The 20,577-nt window shown below is 46.3% G+C and overlaps 2 protein-coding genes across 7 annotated transcripts in view; one reads left to right on the top strand and one right to left on the bottom strand.

Annotated features, from left to right (window-relative positions):
• The window catches only part of RUNX2 (RUNX family transcription factor 2), a 439,127-nt gene that overhangs the window by 341,128 nt on the left and 77,422 nt on the right, over positions 1–20,577 (bottom strand). The window lies entirely within an intron of this gene.
• SUPT3H (SPT3 homolog, SAGA and STAGA complex component) overlaps positions 19,643–20,577 on the top strand; it is a 436,825-nt gene continuing 435,890 nt past the window's right edge. For both annotated transcript variants that reach the window (XM_060231273.1, XM_060231262.1), the window contains exon 1: positions 19,643–19,684. The gene's annotated coding sequence lies outside the window, so the exon portion shown is untranslated. The remainder of the gene's footprint in view (positions 19,685–20,577) is intronic.

The raw sequence follows: 20,577 nt of genomic DNA, 5'->3' as shown, positions 1-20,577 counted from the left end.
TTCTTGAGCTGAGACAAAAATGTGTGAGCTAGAAGCTAAAGAATTGTGAGCTAGCTCACACTAACTCAGCTCAGAGGGAACACTGATCAGGGTGTCCAATTCTAGGAGTGCCCAAAGATGGTGCCCCTATCCTTCACTATTTCCAATGGAGGGAAGGCATTTAAAAGGCGTGCGGTCCCTAAACACGATGGTCAGAATTCCCTTTGGAGTTCAACTATGCTTGTCGCAACTTTACTCCTGGCTCCACCCCCAAAGTCCCCAGGTATTTCTTGAATTGGACCAGGCAACCCTAGTCCTGTAAGCTCCAGGAGAACTGGCTACATCGGGGTGGGAGGGGGCCTAATATGCAAAGGAGTTTCTGCTACAAAAAAAGTCCTGCTCCAACGACAACTTTCTTGCCCTACTTATGGGCTTTCTAGGTCAGCTATTGTGGGAAACGAGATGCAGGAGTAGATGGACCTTTGGTCTGATCCAGCAGTGCTCTTCTTATGTTCCCTGAAACGCTGCATCACACTCTGCTTTGAGTGCTGGCGGTTCAGCTTCCACACTGCAGCCGGAGCGCTTATTTATTTGCTTGCTTAAGTAGTCCTGGAGATCTTTGGAAAGAGATAACAAAGGGCAACGAAGGATCCATCGGAAACGTCCTTCGGCGTCCACAGCTGGATCCATCGGAACTGGATCCCTAACTCCTACAGGCGTTCTGGAATTCTCAGGCAAAGACCCGTCTCGCAAGATCAAACCATGTCCAGCTGGCATTAAAAATGCCAAATTGTCGTGGCTTAACGTAATTACGACCACATCAAAACAGCCAAGGAAATTGGTCTTGGCTTTCTCTGCGGACGGTTATTTATTTATGAATTCAATCTATTTGCATGGTTTATCTCTACAGCTCCCCTCATCCTGTAGATTTAGGATGGGTCACAAACGCAAAGTCGCTTAAAGCTCCTATAAGCAGAATAAAAACACAAATCAAACCCAAGCACGCTAAAATAAACAAGACGGCGGGGCTCGAGCCCTCGCTTTCGGAAGCCAGCCCAAACATACACAATTCGACGAGTCTTCCTCGAGTCTTCTAAAAAAGATAAATATGTTGAGTCTCGGAGTTAGTTGCCAGGGGTGAGACCCGGAAACGGAGCAGGGCAGTAGAACAGCCGTGGAATGAGCTGAGCTAAATGTGATCCCTTCCGTGCCCATGGACTTGCCAACCTCTAGGTGGGGACTGGAGTTCTCTGGGAACTCCAAACTCAACAGAGATTAGCTGCCTTGGAGTAAACAGCACCTTTGGAGGCCATTCAATCGATTACTACTCTAACATTTAATAATAAACAATTTTTATTATTTAACATATGGTAGCAAAACCATATCTACAACTTATAGAAACTTAAAGAAAAAGAAAAAAATGTTCTACCCCATATCTTACTTTTCCCCCACCCCTCCCCCCGTTACTTGACCCCCGCCAGTGTTATTTACTTAAAGGAAACAAATATTAAAGGTACCCTTAACGGTTAAAAACCCAAAAGTTATAGTCTTATTTTAAAAACTTAATCATTATCAAAGATTGTCCAATGTCCTTTTATTTTCCACTCTTTTTCTACGTATCTTCTGAACTTCTTCCACTCCAACTTAAAGAGTTCCAAATCATAGTCTCTTAATTTTCTTGTTAGTTTGTCCATTTCACTCCATGACATAACTTTTATAATCCAGTCCCATTTCTCTGGTATTTTTTCTTGCTTCCACAGCTGCGCATACAATGTCCTAGCAGCTGAGAGCAAGTACCATATTAAAGTTCTATCTTCTTTTGGACATTTTTCCATTTGTAATCCCAGCAGAAAAGTCTCTGCCACTTAACATTTGAAATAAGTAGAGTTTGTGAGCTCTGGGTTGGGACATTTCTGGAGGTTTGGGAGTGGAATCTGGGTGGGTTTGAGCGGGGGAAGGAACCTCAGCAGGGTATCAATCATGCCATAGCCCGCCTTCTGAAGCTGCCATTTTCTACAGAGGAACCTATCTCTGTCGTTTGGGGATCGGTTGTAATCCCGGGAGATCTCCAGGTCTTAACTGGAAGTTGTTTATGCCTTTAACCCAAGGGGGTCAAACGTGCGGCCCAGCGACCAAATCAGGCCCCCAGAGGGTTCCTATCAGGCCCCCATCTGCTTCCTTCTGCATAACAGCTTGCTTTGCAAGGCTTGCTCAGTCTCACAGGAGCTTCAGAGCAAAGCCTCTGTTTTCTCCATTGGCTGATGCTCCACCCTTAGGAGGAAAGGGGGGGGAGGGAGAGCTTGCTTTGCCAGGCTCTCTCAATCGCACAGCAGAGCTACTGAGCCAAGCCTCTCTTCCTTCTGTTGGCTGAGGCTCCTCCCCCTCCTGGTCCCCTGGGCAAGGAAGGAAAGAGGCAGAGCTTCCTTTGCCCAGTTCCCTGGATCCCATGGGAGAGATACAAAGAAAACACCTTTAAGACCAATGAATGCTAATGTTTTAATCATGTTTTAAGGGATTTTTTTACCTGCACATATGGCCCAGCCCAACAAGGTCTCATTTATGCCAGATTCGGCCCTCATAACAAATGAGTTCAGCACCCCTGTTTTAACCCAGCGGCGTCACTAGGGCGGGGCCAAGGGGGCCATCGGCCCTCCCCCAGAGCATTCTCATTGGCCCCAGGCACTGACCCATGCCCCCCCCCCCAACAGGAAGGGGCTGGCCCTGGGACTAGAACGCTGCTGCTGTGTGGGTTGGCCGGGATTTTGAAACCAGGGCCGCGCTGCCGCCTCTACCACAAGGGGATCAGCATTCTGTTCAGCGGGGGTGAGTGGGCGGGCTGGCTGAGCTTCCTAGCTCACGCTGCCGCCGAGTTGCTTGCTTTCTGTGCATGGGGGGGGGTGGGCTTCCAAAACTCCAACGGGGTTGGATTACGGGGGCTGGTCACATGACCAGAGGGTGGATGAGGGAGGGGCCATGTGAAGTGGGCGGGGTTGTGTGCGAAGGGGGTGACGCAGCCCTCCAAAAGGGGTGATGCCCAATGCGGGGGGGGGTGACTTGAATCAGTTACACCCCAGGGTGCAACCCACCCTAGTGACGCCTCTGTTTTAACCCATGCATTCTTGCCAGCACATCACTCGATGATCCTGAAGGAACATAGAAGAGGGAAGTTTTGCCAAAGACGACAGCAATCTAAAAATTCTCTCCTGACCATTTTTTAAAAAACTTAGGACTTCTGTGCTGCTCCCTTCTCTTTCTAAACTTGAGTTTCTGCATTCAAGGTCTCATAAATCCTGACAATCAGAAGGTGGCCCAGTAAAAGACACCTTCGCAATCTGGTTGACGGCTCTCCTGATTTACACATACAGTCTGCTGCCAGAGGGAAGGGAAAGCAGAGAACGATTCCACAAATGCCGCAAACGCCATAGCAAGGAAGAATAATGACGCATCTTTTATAGAGTCTTCACAGCCTTCGCTTAGTAATGAAGTGGGGCATCCCTTGTCACCAATTAGCATCACAGACAAAACAAACAAAAAGCTAGTCGGCTCTTCCTCTATATTCCGAGCAGCAAGTATAATAGCAATACGTATATTAAGTGGGAAAGTTATCACACTTTCTGGATTATGGAAACAGCCCTTTTAAAAATGTAGTATCTATGTATCAGTCTGTCCGCATGTCCATCCATCATCTGTCTATCTTAGTTCCTCTTTCTCTCGCTTGCTCTATCCATCCATCCATCCATCCATCCATCCATCCATCCATCCATCCATCTATCTGTCTGTCTGTCTGTCTGTCTGTCTGTCTGTCCGTCCGTCCAGGGGTTGTTTTGTAGAAAAATAGATGGTGGAGCTCATCCAGGGATTGTTATGCAGCTGCACCTACTATTCAATGGACAAGGAGGTGGAACTCTCAGAAAGCTTCAGGAGCTGTGCTCCTGTGAGCTCCCACTGAATCTGAGGCCTGTATCTATCTATCTATCAATCATCTAATCCAATCTCTATCTATCTATCTATCTATCTATCTATCTATCTATCTATCTATCTATCTATCTATCTATCTATCTATCTATCTATCATCTATCTATCTATCTATCTATCTATCTATCATCTATCAATTTCTCTATCATCTATCTATCTGTCTGTCTGTCTGTCTGTCGTCTCAGTGGTCTTCATCAAAGTCATGTTACAGGAAGAGGCGATGCCAGAATGCCTGAACCAACTTGGGCTGGGGAAAAAAAAATCTGCTTTTGAGTGACCTCACCTTTCTGTCTAGCCACTTCTCTCTGTGTCCGTACAAAGAGAGGCAAAAAGCATACTGCTCTTGTTCTCTAAGCATGTGCCTTACTGAAAAGCAACAAAATGGCGTCTCTATAGGATCCTGCCCTGCTATGCAGACTATGAGTTGAGGATCACTGATCTAGTGCATTTTTATCTCCATGGAAGGGAAGCTAGACTGAAACAGAGTGACTGGGCCAAGGTCACCCTGGAAGCTTTCATGTGAGAACTGGAGACTTGAACTCAGGCCTCCCATAGTTGTGACACTCTAGAAGAAAACAACGACTGCAGATTTATACCCCACCCTTTTCTTGGATCAGAGACTCAGAGCGGCTTACAATCTGCTATATCTTCTCCCCCCCACAACAGACATTCTGTGAGGTATGTGGGACTGAGAGAGCTCTCACAAAAGCTGTCCTTTCAAGGACAACTCCTGCAATAGCTATGGCTATTGCAAGGCCATTTCAGCAGCTGTACGTGGAGGAGTGGGGAATCAAACCCGGTTCTCCCAGATAAGATTCCGCACACTTAACCACTACACCAAACTGGCTCTCTAACCACTATACCATCAAAAGCACAACCTCGGAGACCAAAACAACACAACAAATGAGAACGGAGAGAAAGAGAGCAATAAATTGCCCAATATATTGACACAGTCTCTCAAATTCATTGCATACTTTGAATCTTCAGCTCGCTTTAGAGAATTTACTAGGCATTTCACAGCTCAAACTGTAAGACGTAATTTTTAAATGATTATTTTTGTCTTTAATTTCTAGCATAGCACAGAGTGGCAGACAGATGCACTGAAATGCCTTCAATCAAAGTACTTTAGTTTCTTTGGGCTACGTATCAGGTTATGACATCCTATCCCAAGCACATTCCATAGAAATAACGTCCCAAGGAAATGAAGGGGACTCCCTTCCAAATGATGTGTATGATACAGTGGAATGTCAGCCACCAGCAATAAAAGTAAAATATGCATCTTATTGTGAACTTAGGCGTGGGTTTGCTAAAGCCACTTTGTGCCTGCATCTGAATTCTCAAACCTTGACCTTGTAAACAGATACCCAGTTCAATGTGAATTATGATGCTACACACCAATGTGAACGGGAGAAGACATCCACTAGCTTGCATGCCAAATGCACTATAACCTCTGACTATTGCCTTCTGTTAGAAGAACTGACTGGCAATGTTTCTTGCTCAGTCCTCCAAGACTACAAACATCATAGAGCAAGTCAGATAGATAGGTTCATATCAGTCTCCTCCTTGTCTGGCTCTGCTTTCACTCACCCTCTCTAACCCGTAGAATGTAACTCAGGGAACTTCCTTCCTCCTTGTTCTCTTCCTTTTCCTTCTTCTTTCCTACATGCATCAGGAGGAACAGCATGGTGTCTCTCCTCCTGATCTGAACTAAGCAGCCTATGACAACCCAAAGCCATCCGGATAGATAGAATAGTTTAGACACTCTTTTTTTCCACTACACTAATACGTTTATTTGAATAAAACCGCTAGTATTGGTTTCTTAACTTAAAGCAAAGGCTCTCTGTGCGATTTGTGAGAGAGTGTGGTAGCCGTTAAAGTAGGCCACGCTGCTGCGCAAAAGCTCAGAAAGAGCGCTCTGCTAAGTGAAGGTGCCTAACCAGTCCAGCCATTCTAAACCAGACCCAACACCTTCTTTGTGCTCTTTGTGGAAAATGAGAATGCTGCTATGATGGATGTGTAGTCACTAGAATAGCAGGTATGCTGGACGTAGAAGAAAAGTTGGATTTATACCCGGCCCTTCACTCGGAGTCTCAGAGCGGCTTACCATCCCCTTCCCTTCCTCTCCCCTCCCCACAACAGACACCCTGTGAGGAAGGTGAGGCTGAGAGAGCTTGGAGAGAACTGCTTTTGAGCAAACAGCTCTGCAAGAACTCTGGCTTGCCCAAGGTCACCCAGCAGGTGCAAATGGAGGAGTGGGGAATCAAACCCAGTTCTCTCAGATTAGAGTCCGTTGCTCTTAACCACTACACCAAACTCTTTCTAGGATGGCGCTGCCAATCATTCAGTTCCTATATAGCCTGTAGGAGCAGAACTCCCAATAGGAGCAGGGTGCTGAGAAGTGTGACAATTAGCAACGTCATTTAGGGATGACAGTTCAAAATGACTGTTCTGATACATTTCCCATCTATCCAGGAGTAAAAATGTCTGACAGACAGACATCCGCAGTATTCCAATGTATTTCTCTTTTAGAATAGTGTATCAGAATAATGTGGGGGTTTTTTGTATTGACGTACTCAAATAAGGGATATGGGCTGCTTATCTCATTACATACTCTTAACCCATTTTCATTTTATGTAGTCTTTTTTTCTAATGACAAACTAGAATGACGTTTATAATGCATAGAACGATGTTAAAAAGTAAATTAGGCGGACAAGAACATCACTAGGAAATAGATGTCCTTTTGTTTTACCTAGACTTGCAGCAACAGCAATGAACAGGCAACTTTTGTTACCTTTTATTGCTATCATAAGAACATAAGAGAAGCCATGTTGGATCAGGCCAACGGCCCATCCAGTCCAACACTCTGTGTCACACAGTGGCAAAAATTTTTATATATACACACACACTGTGGCTAATAGCCACTGATGGACCTCTGCTCCATATTTTTATCTAAACCCCTCTTGAAGGAGGCTATACTTGTGGCCGCCACCACCTCCTGTGGCAGTGAATTCCACATGTTGGCAGTGAATTCCCTATCCAGTGAATTCCCTATCCACATGTGGCAGTGAATTCCCTATCCAGACCCAATGGTCTTCCAATTCATTACACTATTTTGCCGTTTGATCCTTTGTATCAGTTTATACTCTTAGCCCACCAACTACATGTATTTCAGCCCACCGTACCCTATCCCCTCATCTGAAGAAGTGTGCATGCATATGAAAGCTTACATTCTGAATAAAATTGTGTTAGTCTTAAAGATACAACTTGACTCCTACTTTGTTCTAGAATTTTTCAGTGTTTGTAGTTGTCCTGAAGAGCCCCGTCTCTCCAGAACACCTTGAAAATTGCTCCCTAGATTACTGTTTTCATAATATACTCATGGGGTAGAAAAATATCCTCAGTATGTAGGATTATGGGAGGGTGGGGCAACGCCTCAGGAGAAAAAATTAAAAAGAAAAATAAGGCCTCCTCTACTGACTGGAAGTTCTTATCACAAAGTTCCTGGCAATTCCTAGCGCTACCCTTGTTGCTTCCAGATAGCTCTAGGAATTGTCAGGAACTCTGTGGTTGGAACTTTCTGTAAGTAGGCAAAGCTTTTCTTTTCTTTTTTAAATTTTTCTCCCCAGGACAATCGTTTTCCCTGCCATTTGGCCCCATTTTCCACCCCCTGATCAGATAAGCATCAGTGAGCAAAGGCCACAATTAACTGGAAGACTCCCTCCACAAACTGGAAAATGGGAACCCTACTAATGGGATATACTTAGAAACAGGGGTGGCCAAGCTTGCTTAATGTAAGGGCCACATAGAATAAATGTTGGATGTTTGAGAGCTGCAAGACAGGAAGGGAGGGAAGGGAAGCAAATAGATGATGAGGTGGAGAGCATTTGCCGAACAAGAGGTGGGGAAAAAGCAACTTTAAATACATTTAAATTTAAATAGAAAGAGCAGCCCCGTGGTGCAGAGTGGTAAAGCTGCAGGACTGCAGTCCAAACTCTCCGCTCACGACCTGAGTTCGATCCCAGAGGAAGCTGGGTTCAGGTAGTTGGCTCAAGGTCGACTCAGCCTTCCATCCTTCCGACGTTGGTCAAATGAGTCCCCAGCTTGCTGAGGGGAAAGTGGAAGGCAATGGCAAACCACCCCGTAAAAGGTCTGCTGTGAAAAAGTCATGATGCGATGTCACCCCAGAGTCGGAAACGACTGGTGATTGCACAGGGGACTACCTTTACCTTTTTAAATACATTCTCCAAGTGCCAGCTGGCTTTGCAAAGTAATTTAAAGAGAGAGAAATGCCTTCTTCAACCTGACTTGACAGGGCAGTGGGGGCTTGGAGAGCGACACAATATGTGTGAAAGAGCCACGTGTGGCTCCCGAGCCACAGTTTGGCCACCCCTACTTAGTAAAAACACCCCAGTGGCAAAAATTTATACTTTATCTTCTATCCAGGTGTGGGGTGTTTGCGTATGTGTGTGTTTTACAGATAATAAACATATGAACATATGAACATATGAAGCTGCCTTATACTGAATCAGACCTTTGGTCCATCCAAGTCAGTATTGTCTTCTCAGACTGGCAGCGGCTCTCCAGGGTCTCAAGCTGAGGTTTTTCACACCTATTTGCCTGGACCCTTTTTTGGAGATGCCAGGGATTGAACCTGTAACCTTCTGCTTCCCAAGCAGATGCTCTACCACTGAGCCACTGTCCCTCCCCTTTAAATACATTTAAATTTAAATAGAAAGAGCAGCCCCGTGGTGCAGAGTGGTAAAGCTGCAGGACTGCAGTCCAAACTCTCCGCTCACGACCTGAGTTCGATCCCAGAGGAAGCTGGGTTCAGGTAGTTGGCTCAAGGTCGACTCAGCCTTCCATCCTTCCGACGTTGGTCAAATGAGTCCCCAGCTTGCTGAGGGGAAAGTGGAAGGCAATGGCAAACCACCCCGTAAAAGGTCTGCTGTGAAAAAGTCATGATGCGATGTCACGGTAAGGGATAAATGGTTCTGCCTCACGGACATTATTTAGTAGTGTGCCATTGCCAGTGATGATGTCCAAAGAGGAAAACAATCTAGAACCCACTTTTATCTGAATTCTTGGAGGAAAAAAAAAAGGACAAATGCTGTATCTAATTCATCCTGCTCACATTTTCAGGGTTTAATGTTACAATGACCTCAGTAAATTTGTTCGAAACAAATCCTCGCTGTCGATCTTCTTTAAAAGCCTTTCTTGCTTGGATCAGTCTGACAAATTGACCTCCCATTCTGGACTCAGGTTTGGCAGGACTTTCAACATAGACCCAGTTCCTGCTGGAATCCCCAGTGGACCGGCTCAGGAGGAAGTTGATACTGGGGACAGGGGCGGGGGGAGGGCGGGGTTGGGGCAAGTCCTTGCAAGGAAAAGTTTTGAAAGATGCTGTTCCTGGAAATGTCACACTTAGAATCCTAGAATCATAGAGTTGGAAGGGACCTCCAGGGTCATCTAGCCCAGCCCCCTGCACAATGCAGGAAACTCACAAACACCTCCCCCTAAATTCACAGGATCTTCATTGCTGTCAGATGGCCATCTAGCCTCTGTTGATAAACCTCCAAGGAAGGAGAGCCCACCACCTCCCGAGGAAGCCTGTTCCACTGAGGAACCGCTCTAACAGTCAGGAAGTTCTTCCTAATGTTGAGCCAGAAATTCTTTTGATTTAATTTCAACACACTGGTTCTGGTCCTACCTTCTGGGGCTACAGAAAAGAATTCCACACCATCCTCTATATGACAGCCCTTCAAGGACTTGAAGATGGTGATCATATCACCTCTCAGCCGCTTCCTCTCCAGGCTAAACATCCCCAGCTCCTTCAACCTTTCTTCATAAGACTCAGTCTCCAGACCCCTCACCATCTTTGTCGCCCTCCTCTGGACCCGTTCCAGCTTGTCTATATCCTTAAAATGTGGTGCCCAAAACTGAACACAATACTCCAGATGAGGTCTTACCAGAGCAGAGTAAAGCGATACCATCACATCACGTGATCTGGACACTATACTTCTGTTGATACAGCTCAAAATTGCATTTGCCTTTTTAGCCACCGCATCACACTGTTGACTCATGTTGACTTCTGGGTTTGTGTTTATGGATCAGATGGAAATAGGCTTGCCAATCCCCAGGTCCCAGCGAGGGTTCTCCTGATTTCCCAGGCTCCTTCCCGCTACCAGTCAGCTGGCCAGTGGGGTGAAGCCCCTCCCCCACAGCCACCATGTGACTTTCCACCTCCGGAGGCTTCAGTCTCTGATTGGAAAGGCTTCCTCTTGGGATGGTGTGTCTGTGCCTTTAAGGCTGCATGGGGGCGGAGTGAGCAGGCAGAACAACATGGCTGTGAAAGCAGCCCAGACCCTCCCTTGGTTGCACAATCTTTTCAGAGGTCCTTTGCATAGGAAAGGTAAACTTGAACCTTTGGTTGCTCTGGGTTACTTTGAAGAAGTTGGAAGTTCAGCAACTCGTGAGTAGAGATGCCAATCCCCAGGTGGGAGCAGGCCCTCCCCCGCTTCAGAGTTGTCAGAAACGGGGCGGGGGGAGGGAAATGTCTGCTGGGCACTTCATAATTCCCTATGGAGATTGATTCCTATAGGGTATAATGGAGAATTGACCTGGGGTATCTGGGGCTCTGGAGGGGCTGTTTTTTTGAGATAGAGGCACCAAATTTTCAGCATCTGATGACTCTCCTCAAAATGCTCTCCAAGTTTCAAAAAGATTGGACGAGGGGGTCCAATTCTATGAGCCCCAAAAGAAGGTGCCCCTATCCTTCATTATTTCTAATGTAGGGAAGGCATTTAAAAGGAGTGCGGTTCCTTTAAATGTGATGGCCAGAACTCCCTTTGGAGTTCAATTGTGCTTGTCACAACTTTGCTTATGGCTCCACCCCCAATGTCTCCTGGCTCCACCCCAAGAGTCCTCAGATATTTCTTGGACTTGGCAGCCCTAGATGGAAAGCATAAGAAACTGTCACACAAACAAACTCTTGAGAGTGGATTGCCTGTGCATATTTAATGATGTAATAATCATTGTGCTTCATCGAGCTGCAGTCGACTCACGGTGACCCTGTGGGTCAGCCCACAAGTTCTCTCAGAGCTGTTCTCTCAAGAGCAGTTCTCTCAGAGCTCTTTCAGCCCCACCTGCCTCCCAGGGTGTCTGGAAGGAAAAAAAGATGATTGCAAGCTGCTCTGAGACTCCTTTGGGTACTGAAGAGTGGAGTACAGAAACCAACTCTTCTTCTTGGTGGGAAGGCACCCTGCAGATATTTTGTCATTTCACATTCTGCAAATCTGAAAACAGACTGGAAGGCCATTCAGTTCCACATTTAGCCCCAGGGCTGTCTAGCTGCACAATAATGACATTTCTCAGTGCCTGGAGCACTGCACATTTTGTAGGATACATCTACTTTTAAAAAAAAAATTGCAGTTTTTCCATATAACACATACTTTGAGGGGTTATGTGTTGGGCAGAATTATTCTCGAGCCAAATTCCTGGAAGAAGAGAAGATGTAAACTAGAACATAAAACCGAGCATGTCAACCTGATATACCCCATAATTTAACATATGTATGCGCAACATTTTTCCCCCTTATAATTTAGACACTCGGCCAGAAAATCAAATAAAGTTGAATGCAGAAAATCTCTCTGATTCTGACATTCCTCCCCGATTGTTTCTATAGTGACAACTGAGTGTTACACCAAAGAAAGCCACTGACAAGAGGAAACAGTGTGTTACCACACACAAACACACAAAACATGGTATACACAAAAACAGGACCCTCATAGATCGGCAAGAGGTAGACATATTTCAATAAAAGCCCTACTTTGTTGATGGCTTTAAATGAAGCATCCATGTCAGCTTCCGCTTTAACCTACGGGAGGGAAACCGGTTATTCCCTCCCGCGGCAGACAGCTTCTTAATAGGGACAGCTGTTATGGAGGCTCCACATTTCCAGAGCACAGAGAATGTCTCATATTATGCAGATGGGGTGTTTTCTTTTTTGAAAGTCTTGGTACATAACTGCTTTTCCTCCACCCAAAGTGTGCAAAAGTATCAACAGCGTTTTGCTGGGACACCAACAGAATCTGAACCGCTCCAGTAACAGTGGTTCATGTTCTTTTAATGACCCTGTTGACCAGAGGGAGGTATTTTTTGTGGTGTGGTGAATTTTGGCCAATCTCCTGTGAGTTTTCCTCATACACTTTGGAAGCCAGTTTGGTGCAGTGGTTAAGGGTGTGGACTCTTATCTGGGAGAATCGGGTTTGATTCCCTGCTCCTCCACTTGCAGCTGCTGGAATGGCCTTGGGTCAGCCAGAGCTCTGGCAGAGGTTGTCCTTGAAAGGGCAGCTGCTGTGAGAGCCCTCTCAGACCCACCCACCTCACAGGGTGTCTGTTGTGGGGGAAGAAGGTAAAGGAGATTGTGAGCCGCTCTGAGACTCTTTGGAGTGGAGGGCGGGATATAAATCCAATATCTTCATCTACCTCACAGGGTGTCTGTTGTGGGGGAGGAAGGGAAAGGAGATTGTGAGCCGCTCTTGAGACTCAGAGTGGTGGACGGGATATAAATCCAATATCATCATCATCATCATCTTCTTCTTCTTCTTCTTCTTCTTCTTCTTCTTCTTCTTCTTCTTCTTCTTCTCTCTCTCTCTGAACCTCTTGTCCTTGGACTGGGGCTGTATTTACCATCTCGTCTCTCCTTTTAAGTGATACCTCAGCGGTATTGAAATTCTGGTATGATTGATGTAAATTATATGCTGCCTAACAGGAAAACAAAATTTCACTTTCCAAAAAAAAAAAGAAACTTTCTGCGGAGCAATAAAAGTAGAAACAAATGACAGAGAAAAAATCAGGCCAACCCTAATGTGAAATTTGGTATGCATTTATGGTTTGAGCGTGCTCCAATGTGTGGACCTTTCAGAGACAGCTCACGATGACCTGTGTATCTTGAAGGTGACCCTGCAGAGGGAGAGAAATTTCTGTGGCCTTTTTTTGGGGGTGCTTTATGATGGGTAATGAAAGTCTTGACATTATTAAATGTCATTATTTGGGGGGGGGGGGGGATCCTATAAAGTTTAGAAAGCCCTAAGGACTCTAGCTTAGACTGCAAACACAGCACAACTGTGCTGTTGGAAAGGCCTCTGAGTCATTCGAAAATAAGGATCACTTTTCTTAAAAGCAGACTGAGACCCAGTCTGGTTTTCTTTTCCTCAATAACAATGGTCAGTCTGGATTCTTTAGTCTCACAAGCGCAGAAATGAGGGGACAGCCATCTCCCACTTCCCCCAGTCTCGATCCTCTGATAGACGGCCTCTGAAAATGGAGGCTTTATTTCATTTTCATGGCTAGCCTAGGAATCAAATCTAAACAGCAACCCAACACTAGGCAATTATGAATAAAGATGCCACGCAGTGGTTCAGCTCAAGGCCCATTCCAGACGAAGACCCCAGGATTTATTATCTCCGTTTCAATTTTTTACATCTTCAACAGCGGAACGAGCTTAGACGAATTATTCTGGACCTCAGCGTTCATGGAAATTACTCCTGAATTTTTACTTCGTATTTGTGAAATTCCAATATTAATTTTATGGTGCTTTCCACCCAATTTCAATCCTTTCCCATTTTAAGTTAAATTTATTTCATAGGAATCAATCCTTCCTTCTATGTAACACACGTGTGACAGGCAAACTAGACATTTGCCTGGGGCACCGGGGGGGGGGGGACCCAATTCTGCGCCCCCACCCTCCCTGCGCCCTAGGCGACCGCCTAGTGGGTGAGGTTGCCCTGAGGGTGGGATGAAAATCCAATATCTTCTCCTTGCAGTAGCTTTTCCAGCTCTTGTTATTCCTTCTGAGGTGGAACGACGAGAGCAGCACACTTTCTTCCAAATGTGGCTGCGCCGCAGACTATTCTTATGGCCTTACGATCCTCCGTTTCATTTCCAAAACCTTTCCCCTAATAGTTCCCATAATTGAATTTGCCTCTTTCATTGCTACAGAACAGGCTGCTGAGATTTTCTACAAGGCTCCCACCACAAGCCCCAGTGCTTACTTTCCTGGAAGTCACAGCCAATTTAGATCGCCTTCAGCATAGAAGCGAAGTTGGGCTCTTTTGCACATATCCACAGTCCGTCTTGGCTGTCAGCTCCGCCGTCCGTTCACGGAAATCTTTTTCGGAGTCCTCCTTCGCCTACTCGGGTTTTCAATGTCCAAATAATTTGGCATCACATGGGAAGCGGCTTGAATTTCATTGTACTTTCACGGACGCTCTGCAGACAGCCTAGGTCAGGGGTGACCAAACTGTGGCTCAGGAGCCACATGTGGCTCTTTCACACATATCATGTGGCTTTTGGAGCCCCCACCAACCTGTCAGCCAACTTGGAGGAGGCATTTAAAATCTCTTCAAATCACTTCTCCTAGCCAAGCCAGCTGGCGGCTTGGAGAATGCACTTAAAGTTAAAATTGCTTTCTTTCCACCTCTCCTTCCCTCTTGTCTCCCCCATCTGTTTTCCTTTAATAACAATCTTTCAGTCTTTTTATACGCGACAGTGGGTTTGTAATTTTGGCACTGGAGATTTGAAGCTCAGCATCCAGTCTGAAGTAGAGTTCTGGAGAACTCAAAGCCTTGCTCTCTAGTTTCTTATGTTTTTGCGGGTCCCAATAAAGTTGAAAGCTGACAGGAAGAGAGTTGGTTCATTTGAAATGTGGTGTTGGAGGAAAGTTTTATAGAGATCGTGGACTGCCAAAAAGACAAATAAGTGTGTTTGAGATAAAACCAAGTTTGAACTCTCTGTAGAACAGGGATGTCAAACTCATTTGTTATGAGATGTGACATAAAGGAATCTTGTTGGGCCGGGCCATGTTGGGTTGGGCCATATGTATACCTATTGAAGATTAGGTAGTAGAGATATAAACTCAATAAAGGACATAGACAAACACAAGTATATATATAAAAACTTAAAACATGCTTAAAACATTAGCACCCATTGGTTTTAAAGATGCTTTCTCTTTATTTCTCCCACGGGACCCAGGGAACTGGGCAAAGGAAGTTCTGGCTCTTTCCTTCCTTCCCCAGGGGACCAGGAGGGGGAGGAGCCTCAGCCAATAGAAGGAAGAGAGGCTTGGCTCAGTAGCTCTGCTGTGCAATTGAGAGAACCTGGCAAAGTAAGCTGTTCCTCTCCCCTTCCTTCCAAAGGAGGAGCCTCAGCCAATGGAGAAAATAGAGGTTTTGCTCTGTAGCTCCTGTGCGATTGAGCAAGCCTTGCAAAGTAAACTATTATGCCGAAGGAAGCAAGAGATAGGGAGAAGGAAGTAGATTACAGCCAGTTGCTCAGGGGACTGACAGGAGCCCTCCAAAGGCCTGATTCGGCCCCCAAATTGCATGTTTGACACCCTTGCTCTAGAAACTACATTGACTACATTTTGGACACATTACAAAAGACAAGAATCACTAGAAAAGACAATAATGCTAGGCAGGGATCATTTTGTAGAAAAAAGAGGTGCTGGAGCTCATTAGCACAACTCACTTGCATAAGCCACCCACCCCCGACATCACCGGAAGGTGCACTAAAGTATATCATCTCAGCATCCACCTTAAAATGCTTCTTTAATTATCATTGTCATAACAAAACCTTTCTCCACCACACTTTTAAAAGTACTTTCTCATATGTGGCCACAGTGGCATGAGGAAGATTTCCATTGGTCTGCTTGATATGTTTTGGTTATTCCCCCCCCCTTTTTTTGTGGGGGAAAATATGAGAAAGTTTGTCAGATCTTAGAATTCAACAAAATTCTCACAGAAGGTTTGAACAATGGAGACTAGAAGCAAGTATTGGGGGGGGGGGGGGGGAGGTGGTTAAGAAAGAAAGTGCACAATAAAATTCAGAGGTTCTGGAGCTCCTGCCTAAAATGAGACCTGATGCTAGGAAAAGTTGAAGACAGGAAAAGAGGAAGACTGAACATAAGAACATAAGAGAAGCCATGTTGGATCAGGACAATGGCCCATCCAGTCCAACACTCTGTGTCACACAGTGGCAAAAAAAAATTTATACACACACACACACACACACACAGAGTGGCTAATAGCCACTGATGGACCTCTGCTCCATATTTTTATCTAAACCCCTCTTGAAGGTGGCCATGCTTGTGGCCGCCACCACCTCCTGTGGCAGTGAATTCCACATGTTAATCACCCTCTAGGTGAAGAAGTACTTCCTTTTATCCGTTTTAACCTGTCTGCTCAGCAATTTCATCGAATGCCCACGAGTTCTTGTATTGTGAGAAAGGGAGAAAAGTACCTCTTTCTCTACTTTCTCCATCCCATGCATTATCTTGTAAACCTCTATCATGTCACCCCGCAGTCGACGTTTATCCAAGCTAAAGAGTCCCAAGCGTTTCAACCTTTCTTCATAGGGAAAGTGTTCCAGCCCTTTAATCATTCTAGTTGCCGTTTTCTGGACTTTCTCCAATGCTATAATATCCTTTTTGAGGTGCGGCGACCAGAACTGCACACAGTACTCCAACATGAGATGGAAGCCATGGCCCTCAGTTTGTAAGACCCAAGCAAGGTTGCTAATGATGGAACGTTTAGGAGGTCATTAATTCATAGGGTTGCCGAAAGCCAGAAGCAGTTTGAAAGAACTTAACATACACAATAAAGGTAGTACCTTATCATTACTCTTGTCCCGTTCCACCCGCCTCCCCCCACCCCCCGGTAGAACAACACAACTACCTAGAATCTGTAAATAGATTAAATAGATTAAAATTATATTCTACTTTATGGTCAAATTCTTAAGGGCCTCCGTTTTCTGTTAAACAGAAAAAACTCTTATCCATGCAGAATGAGGGAATTTATAATCAAAGATGCTTTCATTTCCCAGCATTCCCAGGGGAAACACTGAAGAAACAGCTCTCAAAACAATGCAAAAGAATTGCAGATTTATACCCCGTCCTTCTCCCTGAATTTGAGACAAAGCGGCTTACAATCTCCTATATCTTCTCCCCCCACAACAGACACCCTGTGAGGTGGGTGGGGTTGAGAGGGCTCTCACAGCAGCTGCCCTTTCAAGGACAACCTCTGCCAGATCTATGGCTAACTCAAGGCCATTCCAGCAGATGCAAGTGGAGGAGGGGGGAATCAAACCCGGTTCTCCCAGATAAGAGTCCGCACACTTAACCACTACACCAAACTGGCTCTCTGTGAACCTCTGAATTATAGTAGAGGGGAGAGTTTGGTTTATTTCCTTTTAATTCTTTTAAAACAATATCCGCGGGTATCAAGTCATTGGAGTGGTCCAGCATGGCATAATTATTACGGGGTAGCCAAACTTGCTTAATATAAGAGCCACGTAGGATAAATGTCAGATGTTTGAGAGCCACAAGACCGGAATGTCTGAAAGCCACAAGGAAGGAAGATGGGGGAAGGAGGAGGGAGAGATGGAAAGAAAGCAACTTAAATGCATTCTCCAAGCTGTAGGCTGGCATGATGAAGTGATTTAAAGAGAGAAATGCCTTTCCCAAATCTGCCGACAGGGCGCTGGGGGCTTCAAGACCTACCCAATATGTGTAGGCTTCTGAGCTGCGGTTTGGTCACCTCTGCTTCATTCACTAGGGGTGCCAAGTCCGACTCAAGAAATATCTGGAGACCTTGGGGATGCAGCCAGGATACTTTGGGGGTGGAGCCAGGACCAAGGGTATGACAAGCACAACTGAACTCCAAACGGAGTTCTGGCCATCACATTTAAAGGGACCACGCTCCTTTTAAATGCCTTCCTTCCATAGGAAATAATGGAGCATAGGGGCACCTTCTTTTGGGGCTCATAGAATTGGACCCCATGGTCCAATCTTTTTGAAACTTGGGGAGTGTTTTGAGGAGAGGCACTGGATGCTATGCTGAAAATCTGGTGACCCCACCTCAAAAAACAGCCCCCCCCAGATATCTATGGCTCAATTCTCCATTATACCCTATGGGAATCGATCTCCATAGGGTTTAATGGAGTGCCCAGCAGACATTTCCCCCCCCCTCGCTTTGCGATGATCCTGAAGTGGGGGGGAAGGCCTCTAAACAGGGGGATCCCCTGCCCCCATCTGGGGATTAGCAAACACTAGAAATCAACCACTGCGTTTTTATGTTGCAAATAAATGCTTAAGCAATTTCTTTCATAATGATGCAATTATATTATCATTACAAACCAAAATTCATTAAATGTCCATAGAAAAAATCAAAAAGTTATTTCACACCACTCTTGTAAGGTAGCACTTTCAAAATCAGAATGTTATTTCACATCACTCTTGTAAGGTAAGTTGTGCAAGCTGCAAAGTAACATTGTACTGTAACGTGTGAGCAATTGCCTTTAGCACGGGTTCCAAAGCTAAAAGAAAGCGGCTGGTGGAAGGTGAAGGAAACACAGAACTGAACCTAGGACCTGTGTAGCCACTGCACCTGTCAGACTTCGGTCTGCTACCCCTAGAAGGAATCATATACAAGCGTGGTACTGTCTATTTCTTTCAAGCAAAGGAGAACTGAGACAGTGGACTGCAAAGTACTACCTTACAAGAGTGGTGTGAAATAACATTCTGATTTTGAAAGTACTACCTTACAAGAGTGGTGTGAAATAACTTTTTGATTTTTCTATGGAAATTTAATGAATTTTGGTTTGTGATGATAACAATATCATTGCATCATTATGAAAGAAATTGCTTAAGCATTTATTTGCAACATAAAAATGCAGCGGTTTTATTTCTAGTGTTTGCTCATCAGTACACTGCAGTTTCCAGTTTGCCCACCTGGGGATTGGCAACCTTTACCAACACTGCTGCCCACCTGGATCCAGCATGCACAAAAAAAAAATCCCTTCTACCCCGAATTAAACTTTATTGGCCTTAAAAGGTGTCCCAGGACTCAAGCTTCGCGCAAACAAATGCTAGCGATAAAGGTTCCCACTTCTGCGTGTGGGACTGTGCATAGGGTGGCCAAGTCCAATTCAAGAAATATCTGGGGACTTTGGGGATGGAGCCAGGAGACTTTGGGGGGGTGGAGCCAGGAGACATTGGGGGAGGAGCCAGGAGACATTGGGGTGGAGCCAGGAGACATTGGGGTGGAGCCAGGATCAAGGCTGTGACAAGCACAACTGAGAGTTCTGGCCATCGCATTTAAAGGGACCGCACACCTTTTCAAATGCCTTCCTCCCACAGGAAATGGTGAAGGATAGGGGCACCTTCTTTTGGGGCTCGTAGAATTGGACCCCGTGGTCCAATCTTTTTGAAACTTGGGGGGCATTTTGGGGAGAGGCACTGGATACTATATGGAAAATCTGGTGACCCCACCTCAAAAAACAGCCCCCCCCAGGGCCCCAGAAACCCGCGCATCAATTCTCAACTATTTCCTATGGAAATAAGTCTCCATAGGGAACAACGAGTGCCCAGCAGACATTTCCCTCTCTTCCCCCCACCCCCATCCTGGTGACCCTGAAGCGAGGCGAGGGCCTGCAAACCGGGGGATCCCCTGCCCCCACCTGGGGATTGGCAAGCCTAACTGCGCAGCAGCCTCCAGCGCTCTCCCTCCCGCCCAGACGGCCGGACTTGGCCACACCTAAGATGGTTGCCGGGCAGCGGCCGGCGCGAGCGTGGCGGAAGGAGGGAGGGAGGGAGGGCGGCGTCGGCGCCCCGCCCCCTCCTCCCCTCGCTCCGCCCCGCCTTCGCCGCGCGCCGCGCTCGAGCCGCCTCAGCCGGGTACTTTTCTTTCTCGCGCCGCTGACGTTGCGGGGGTGGGGGAGGGGGAAGAACGCGAAGCAAAAAAAAAGCGACCGTTAACGGCTCCTTTCCCCCGTTCCCCTGAGCGGCGCTTAGCAGGCCTCGGGCCTCCGAGTAGGCCCAGCCGGCGCCCGCGCCTTTCCCTCGCCTTTCCCCTCGGGGTGCGCTTGACTCTCTGAGTGAGTCCCTGGCCGAGGAGGGAAACAGTCGAGCGACTGGCTGAGGAAGGGCGGGAGGAGGAGGAGGAAGAAGGGAGGTGAACAGAGTCCCTTGGACAGCTTTCCAGGCGGGGGAAACCCGATTTATGGGCCAGTTCAGCACTAGACCCTGAATCCCCCTGGTCATTGTTCCCTCTAAGCTGCAGAGTCTTGTAAGCAGGAATTCTACTTTGGGAACTACTGGCATTAAAGCTGGGAGCTGCTGCATAAGTTGTTGTGCTCTGGGGCCATTTTCCCTGAGCGGAGATAAATAATGTGTGAGCTGGAGGCTAAAAATCTGTGAGATAGCTCACGCTAACACAGCTTAGAGCAAACACTGATCCTGGTACAGCCCAGCCTCAAACTGGTTTTCTACACTACAAGCGTAGAATCATAAACTCCTAGATCTAGGGGTCTTAGTGGATCATACGCTGAACATGAGCCAACAGTGTGATGCGGCGGCTAAAAAGGCAAATGCAGTTTTGGGCTGTATCAACAGAAGTATAGTGTCCAGATCACGTGAGGTGATGGTATCGCTTTGCTCTGCTCTGGTAAGACCTCACTTGCAGTATTGTGTTCAGTTTTGGGCACCACATTTTAAAAAGGATATAGACAAGCTGGAATGGGTCCAGAGGAGGGCGACAAAGATGGTGAGGGGTCTGGAGACCAAGTCCT

Source organism: Heteronotia binoei, chromosome 1 (assembly GCF_032191835.1).
Source record: "Heteronotia binoei isolate CCM8104 ecotype False Entrance Well chromosome 1, APGP_CSIRO_Hbin_v1, whole genome shotgun sequence".
Classification (NCBI taxonomy): domain Eukaryota; kingdom Metazoa; phylum Chordata; class Lepidosauria; order Squamata; family Gekkonidae; genus Heteronotia; species Heteronotia binoei.
Note: the sequence above shows the minus strand (reverse complement) of the source record. Positions and strands in the feature narration are given on the sequence as shown.